Source organism: Elaeis guineensis, chromosome 14 (genome assembly GCF_000442705.2).
Source record: "Elaeis guineensis isolate ETL-2024a chromosome 14, EG11, whole genome shotgun sequence".
NCBI classification, from domain to species: domain Eukaryota; kingdom Viridiplantae; phylum Streptophyta; class Magnoliopsida; order Arecales; family Arecaceae; genus Elaeis; species Elaeis guineensis.
The window spans coordinates 66,345,216-66,353,539 of record NC_026006.2 but is presented as its reverse complement, the minus strand read 5'-3'; the positions used below and the strand labels follow the sequence as shown (position 1 = coordinate 66,353,539).

Genomic DNA, 8,324 nt, shown 5'->3' with positions numbered 1-8,324 from the left:
GGCAGATTGGATCTTGGAATAGGCTTCTATATATCTCTATTTTTTGAATTATAGGAAACATGTAATAAGTACTCAAAGTCAGTGATACAAGGACAATGTTGAAGAAACATAGAAGTAGTTTTGTATGGATACCTTTTGATGTGTGTATATACACACATCAGCCAAAATATATATGCAAATGCATGTGTATAAGAAAAAATATATAATTGAAATTGCTAACTTATCTATTCAAATTTCATCACTGCATTTTCTTTTTTTTTTTCAGAAAAAAAATTATGTATTGCTTTAGAAACCCATATTACAACTATAGTAATCCACAAAATTTATTAGATAAGAACTTGAAATTGTGTTTTGAATGAAAGATGATTGGATTACGGATCATAAGGATATAGGGCAAAGAGGGAACCCCTTTTTTTGATAAAGGGGTAGAGAGAGAATATATATATTTATAATGGGGGATCACAACAGTAGAACCTTGCATATCCTAGGCATCTATCTGGAGAAGTTGGGATGAGGGGGGAGAGAGCATGCAAAATTATTTTATCAAATATATATTAGTAGAATCAGGTAAATGGACTTCAGTTTAGCCAGATGTATATTCTTCATTTATTCATCTAAATGGACAAATGAATGCTGTAGTGTGAGCTTGACTTAATGGAACTCTTAGTAACCTTTTTCTAAAAAGAAGATACGTTGGATTCATCGAAATTCATAAAAATACTACTATAATATATTAGTTGGACTTCAATCCGGTCGCATCCCTATTTATCCAATTAATCATATTGGTTGATTATTCATCTTAAATTAAGGAATAATAATACAGGGCTGAGATATCAAAAGGCTAAACTAGATGTAACAATAAGCAACGAGGTGGATTTAAACGTGGAGTATGGTTCTTCGAAGAGCAGGATGCTCGTAAAGGCAAAGTATAGTGTGGCTTTTGGAGAATGTACTATAGACGCATGGAGTTTCATTGGAGAATAATAATGAATTGGACTTAACAGAGAAGCGAGATTAGCTTACAGATGGAGAGGAGAATGTTAAGGATCATATATGAGGTTTAATTTGGCCTGTATCAAATAATTAGTAAAAAATATATAATTAGATCTAAAACTTAATGGCTTATGTTTGTAAGTTCATATGGATCCTAACTTGCATACCAAAGCCTTCTCTAACATAATTCAAAATTCGACGCCCTCTCTTACTCTGACATAGCAACTTCATTGTGGGTCAACAGATGCAGGTAATCAAAAGGATTTCCTTTAGTCCCACAAACTTTTGATCTCTTTAGATGTCAAAGGCTTTCAAATGAGATGTCCAGACTGTATTAACTAAAACTGATGGATGCTTTATATTGCTCATGGACTGAAATTATTCGTACTATATATAGTGTTCTGCTTCAGTGCTGCCCAAATTCCATTCAAGATAAATACTAGTGTGTGAGAGGGGGTGGAGGGCATCTTTGTATCAGATTAGCTAATCTTTCTTTCAAAAAAAAAAAAAAAGAAATCTCAATATCATTTTTGTTGGTTTCCAAGTTCCGCATTTTGAGAAAAGGTAGAAGCAACCTCAGAAGATCCAGGCCATACCCTCAGAAATCCACCCAACTCCAACTCCTGATCTCCCGGCTATTATGAGTAGAAAGGAACGGATCAATGTTGATGTACTACTGGTGCCAAACTGCACTGACACCAAATCAGTCGGTCAGATCACCAACCGATCTCTCTCAAGAAAGGCCTCCACATATAAGGAACCTAGGATTAATGTCTCCTGTGACATAAGAACAGCAAGGTCGATATGGGGAACAGGACTAGAGAAGTGCGGTGGAAACTGGCAAGACCTGTGGAGGTTTGGAGGGGAAGATACGGTGGGGAGTTTGGCTTGGGTCACACTCCAGGTGGAGATGCTGTTTGAGCTTCGCTTCTACTGCATCTCCAAGTGGTTGTGTCCTTAGATGCACTGTGGATGAGGATAGAAGAGAGCAAGATACTGCTCAAATGCTGTCTTCCTTTTTTGCTCGTGTTTTCCTTCTTTCCCTGGGTCGGTGGGTTGGGTAGGCTGCATGTATCGGCTGCATTACTATAATATACACAGCAACAAGGAAGTCGAAGTCAATCTTCCTAAACCCAAAAAGAGGAAAAAAAAAAAAAAGAAGAAGAAGAAGGGTTGAAGTCAATCTTGTCTCATGCCATGTTGGAGTTGATGTGAAGGTACCGTAAATTCTATAAAGTACATCATTATAGAAAAGAGACGATTTGCACTAATTCCGTTGTAGTCTAGTTGGTTAGGATACTCGGCTCTCACCCGAGAGACCCGGGTTCGAGTCCCGGCAACGGAATTTTTTGGAATATTCTTTTCTATATTTTAAAGTCCAGTCAAATCTGGTACCTACAAGCGCACGTTGACCGTATGGAGACTGCCATCGATAAATCTAGTGGCTGCTCATTCTCAATGGGGCTCGTTATAACACTGGATCGACTTGAGCTAAGATATTTGCACGACAATTTTATTTCTGTATTCAAATGTAATGAGTTTGAAGTTCAAAATTAATGTACTTGGATAAGCTTGATAAAGATGAATTAACATGGAACCAAGATAAGCCCAACCAAGTTTAGCTTTAGCTCATTTTTTGAACAATATAAGCTCATATTAATGAGCATGATATGATAGATCTCAATACTTGTGAAGAAAATTTTTGATATATATATAATTTTGATTAGGTAACATGTAAGGGTTATTGGTAGATCACTATAGATCATGAGGAGACGATTGTCCTTGCCACTCGCTCCAATGATTACTGGGCTAAAGTTGATCAGTGTGCTGATCAACCGCCTGAGATGCAGGGTTACTGGAGAGAAATAGTGAGAAAACCAAGAATGTGGAAAAAGCAACAATAGCCTTGAAGTGCAAAATTGGCAAAATATTTTTCTAATGTGAATTGGTGTCATGGAACTATCTTAGGATATATGTATCCAAAAAAAAAAATGAGGCTAACATCCGTCAGATGCATTTGTCAAAAAAAATGTAAGATTAACATTTGCTTCATTGAATAGAATATTAATAAATGATTCAAATTTTAATCTAAAATTTGAAGACTATAAAAAAATTATGAAATATACGACGACGACGGAGCGCGCGTGTGTGCGCGCGCACACACCTATATATATATATATATATATATATGGGAGAAGGATTATCAAGAAAAATAATAAGAGAGGGAATTGCTAGGTTAAGCCATGGGAAAGCTTTCTCGACTTAAATCTTAGTTAAAGAAAGCCAACTAACAAAGGGTTCAATGGATCTAGATTATAGGATAAGAGACTAGAAGAAAAGAAGGTGGAGAAAATCTATTTTCACTTAGAAGTCGAGAGAGAAGAAATCAGAAGAGGGTCTAGTTTAGAGGAGCAAAGACTACAAGGCAAAGAGGAGAAAAATAATGTTTTGTTGACATATCACGATAGTAGAAGCGAGGTTGGTGATTAAGTTTTTTTTTTTTAGTAGTTTTTTTTTTTTTCAAACTTTTCTCTATGTTTTGAGTTGAGACAAGGGATATGTATAAATAGAGAAGGTTACGATGGATGAATGAGATTGGATTCTAGAAAATTCGATTGATCAAGAGCTATAAAGAAGCAATTGAGGATGAATATCAATGCATATAATTGGTTGAATGAAAGAGAGAGTTTAGGATCATTAAATTAGTTTCCTTTTATTTTTCTTACTTGTGCTTGGGTTTGGACTAAAAATAATTATAGATAGAGAAGGATAGGATGAGTTGGTAAAATTGGGTTGTAGAAAACTCCACTAATTAAATGTTATATAGAAGCAACAATGAATGGATTAAAGTTAAGCTGATCATGGGCCGGATCTCCAGGTCTAAGTTGTATATATTTTTAGTTGATCCGAGCTTATCTAAAATATAATATTTTTTGTACCGATGTCCAGTCAGCTCTAGACACGCGAGAGAGAGAGAGAGAGAGAGAGAAGCTAGGATCATCAAATTAGGGGTTTGAGATTAGTGTAATATTTTTTTCACAATAGAGGTGGAGATTAGTGTAATATATATTAAAAAATAATTACATGAGAACACAAGACCCAGCTGGGCCATTTTAAGAAAAGTGGAGGTAGTACAAACGTAAGTGCGGTTACATATGCATTGAACCCATACATAAAACAAGAGCAGTGGGTTCTAAAAAGTCTTAGGAAAGCCAAAAGTAGAAGATGAACAATTAAATCACCACTGCAACAGCATTCTGAAAACCTGGCTATCCATCTGAAAAACGAGCAGCAACTTGGAAACAAACACCAAACCAAGAACCTGCAACATTCTAGCAATCAGGCAACAAGAACAATCTTGGAGTCCCTGTATAGAGCGTGGCCCTGTTTAAACAGAGGAATAGACATGAACCAATTAAGCATCAGTTGCCTACACCCAGTAATTAAGTCAAGGTGGTCCGTTATAAGCAACCCCATATGCATCTGCCTGCAATAAATTACAGATGATTGAGATAAAACACCATTAGCCAGCCAATCAGCCACCTGATTTGCCTCTCGGTATACATGGGTTATGTTGGGATATACCGACCGACTCTATTGCCAACTCACCAGTGCCGACCCGTCTTCGACGCCGACTCGACTACGGGTCCCGATCCCGACCCATCCATGAGAATGGTCCGACCAACTTCGCCCGACCGACGGTGGGCAACACCGACAGTGACTACCGATCGTGCCCGACCAGAGCGGATCGGCCTAACGGGCCAACGTCGCCTCCGATCACCTGAGAGCCGATCCTCCGTCACCGATCCCCTATCGGGTGGGACATCACCGACTCACCATCGGTTTGGACAACTGACGTCCTACCTCTACAAGCCCTTCTAGACGCCGAATGAGCGGCATGGGCTGTAGTCCTATCAAGCAAACGCCGTACGAACGCTGTTGGGTGGATGTCTGGTCAGGACACCACCTCTCAAGATCCTTTCAGTACCACGCGATGCAGCAGGAAGAAAGAAGAAACAAAACAAAAGGAAAAAACAATCAAAATACGTGGATCAGCCACAAAAGGGCTCGCTTCCACGGGGCATGCAAACTTCACTATGAAAAGAAAATTTTACAAGAGGAGACCTCACCCTCAACCCTTGTACACCCAATTATCTCTCACATGAAGTTTCCCTCACAAAAGCTCTCTCTCTCTCTTGGAGACCTCCCTGAACCCCTGAAGAGCCTGGCGACCGCTGTCCAGGAGCCTCCTGCTCCTCTCTCACAGCGCCTCACGCCTCTCTCTCTCTTCTGGTTCGTACGGCGGCGAGAAAACCCGAGCACACCCTTCTCTGTTTCACGCACAGCCCTTTTAAAGGGTTAATCGGACTTTAAACCTTGATTAGAGAAGGATTAGGAGTCCTAAACAAAGCCAAAAAACCCCTAGGACCGTCGGATCAAGACCGGGAGCCTCCTGGGCCCTTAGATCGCGCTCCGGTCCACGGAATAGTGCCGTGGACCTCGAGAAATGCGTGGGAAACGCCCACGCGGTCCACAGACCGCTCCGTGGACCACCTGGTCCACGGTGGACCGGGGCAAGAGGCCAGCAGGCCGCTGGGTCGCGCGTCCCGCGCGGGCCTGGGCCTGGGTCGCGCGTCCCGCGTGGGCCTGGGTCGCGCGTCCCGCACAGGCCTGGGTCCCGCGTCCCACGCGGGCCTGGGACGCGCGTCCCGCGCGCCGCCGCCTGCGGCCGCGCCGCCGCCGCCCGCCGGCGGTCCTCCGCCGCCTCGATTCTCGTGCCGACTTCAAAAGCTCGTATCTCCTCCATCCGAGCTCCGTTTCAGGTGATCTTGGTCTCGTTGGACTCCATTTTTCGCCGCGAACCTCGCTGTGGGCTCAATGTGGGCTGAATCTCGAGGCGTCAAATCCTAACAAACGCCGGGGGGCATTGTCCTGCCAGGAAACCTGGGGCGCTGTCCTGCCAAGGATGCAAATTAATTCCTAGGACCTGTAGCTCGTCAATGATGTGACAACCTCCGACGATTTGACAACTCTTCAGTTGTCTACATCACCGACGGCGGGACCATATCACCTCCTACTATAAATCGGAAAAGGCTACAGTGCTAAGAAGGTCCCTTCGAAAACTCTCAAGCTCTCCCTCTCTCTCTCTCATTGAGCTCCTTATTTCTTTTTACTGTTGCCTAGTCTCCTCTCTGACTTGACCGTCGGAGGGTTTCCGCCAGAGCCGCCTCTGGTCAGTATGGATTTTCTTTTGAAGGTGCTCGTTCTCGACGACCAGGCGATGAGGAGATTGGCCGCAACAGGTTGTCTTTCATTGATTCCACTGATTAGTACGTTGTTTCCGATGAAGTACATCACGAAGTAAAGGCAATAAATTAGGATCAGTAAATTGAGAGTGAGAAATCTAGTGAATAACTACATCTGAATCCCCTTCTATCCAAATATGTTGGATATTTAGAATGTTAATAGCGGCATGAAGACCCATCCATGCACCAATTAATTCAGCTACAGGCACAGGATAAAGCGACAAAGCCTTGCCTCCAGCCTGTATGAATGAGCCTTTATGATCTCTAATTATATAGGTTGCAGTTGCTGCATTTGAAGAAACTGCCTCGTCAAAATTCAGTTTGAGTACTCCAAGGGGTGGGGGCTATCGAACAATTGAAATAGTGGGAGAAATCCTCTGTTCTGAAAGATAGAAACAACCTCAGGACCTTGAATGAGCATCATCTGAATTAAGATGGTTCAAGAGAAAACAAGATGATATAACAAAAGTTTGCCAAAGCCGGTCCAATGGATGAGCAGTAGTGTGTTGAAAGATTGTTGCATTTCTATTGTTCCAAATATTGAGGGCCAAATAAACACATAATGTCTTATACCTTTCATCAACCATAGATGTAGAAAAGATTTGTGTAAAAGCCTATAGTGAATGAGGGCAAGAAATCTGGTGGTACATGTTAGCAAGAATATTCCAACAAGAAGTAGCAAATGGACAAGAGGATATTGCATGATTAGAATCCCCCACATCAGCCACACAAAAGTCACAATTAATCATATCAGTGGAAAGAATTGTCCTAAATTGCTTGGTGGAAAGTTTTTGAAAAACTAATTTCCAACTGAAAAATTTGACTATCATAGGGGCACTTAGCTTCCATGTCCAAGCATAATGCATAATGACCCCACCTGAAGTCTCCCAAGTAACAATAGGTAAAAAATCTTTAATTGAAACATGACAAGACCAAGAATAGGAATGCTTTCAATGATATATTATGTCAACAGCGAGTAAAGAATGCAAATAGGGGATATTTCAGCTACCATCCGGCAAGATAAGTTGATGAAGCTTCATTTGGGATCAGTCCACTGACATATTTATGAAAGTTGGCCAAATACGGATTATTAAGTATATTAATAGAATTATCAATTGACCATAAGAATTGATACTGAATCAAGAATCCCATTTTAATAATATTAAGCCAAATGAAAGAACATGAAATTTAATTGATACTAATCTTATCCAAAGAGAATTTAGATGTAGAACCAATTGAACTGCAATTTTATCAAGACTTAACTCCATATAATTAAGGATTGTAAACCAAGTCCACTAACTAATTTAGGAGAATAAATATGAGACCAGGAGAATAAATTAAGTCCTCTTCCATCTACTTCATGTCCCAAAAGGAGGTTCAGAAATCTCTTTTTAATTTTATGGTCCGTTTGGTTGGGGTATGTCGGATTACAGAATAATCTGATAAATTTTAGAATTATTTATCTAAAAAAAATGATTGTGGAGAAAAATAATTTTTATTAAGTTTGATTGGTAGAAAAATTATTTTTAAAAAATGACACTAAAAAAAGATTACTACGTTTGATTGGAGATAAATCTATATATGGATATAGTCAAATTTATAAATATATTTTTCAATATAAAATAATTTTTTAATACTAGAATAATATTATCATCTCTGATTAGTTTTTATATAATAACTATAATTATATAATCTTTTATATAATATCATTTTTATTTTAATTTTTTATAAAAAAATTTATTGAAAAAATTTAAAAAGACATCAAAATAAATTAAATAATTATATATATAATTTTATTAAAGATATTTTTATCAAATATGGATTACCATAATTTAAAAATTTATCAAATATTAATTATTTATAATATTTATTTTATTTTTTATAAAATAAATATGAAGTTTATTATTTTTTTTATCATTTTTTTTTAATTTTTTATATCAAATGTGATAACGCTTGACGGGCAGGCGGCAAATTTTGGGTCAACAGCAGGTGAACTCGAAGTCTCGAACCCGGATGCTGACGAGA

General features: G+C 39.2%; 1 non-coding gene across 1 annotated transcript; it reads left to right on the top strand.

Annotated features, from left to right (window-relative positions):
* Positions 1–2,265: 2,265 nt before the first annotated feature.
* Positions 2,266–2,338, top strand: TRNAE-CUC (transfer RNA glutamic acid (anticodon CUC)). The gene has a single exon. It is a non-coding gene; the product is annotated as a tRNA-Glu (tRNA).
* The last annotated feature ends 5,986 nt before the right edge of the window (positions 2,339–8,324 follow it).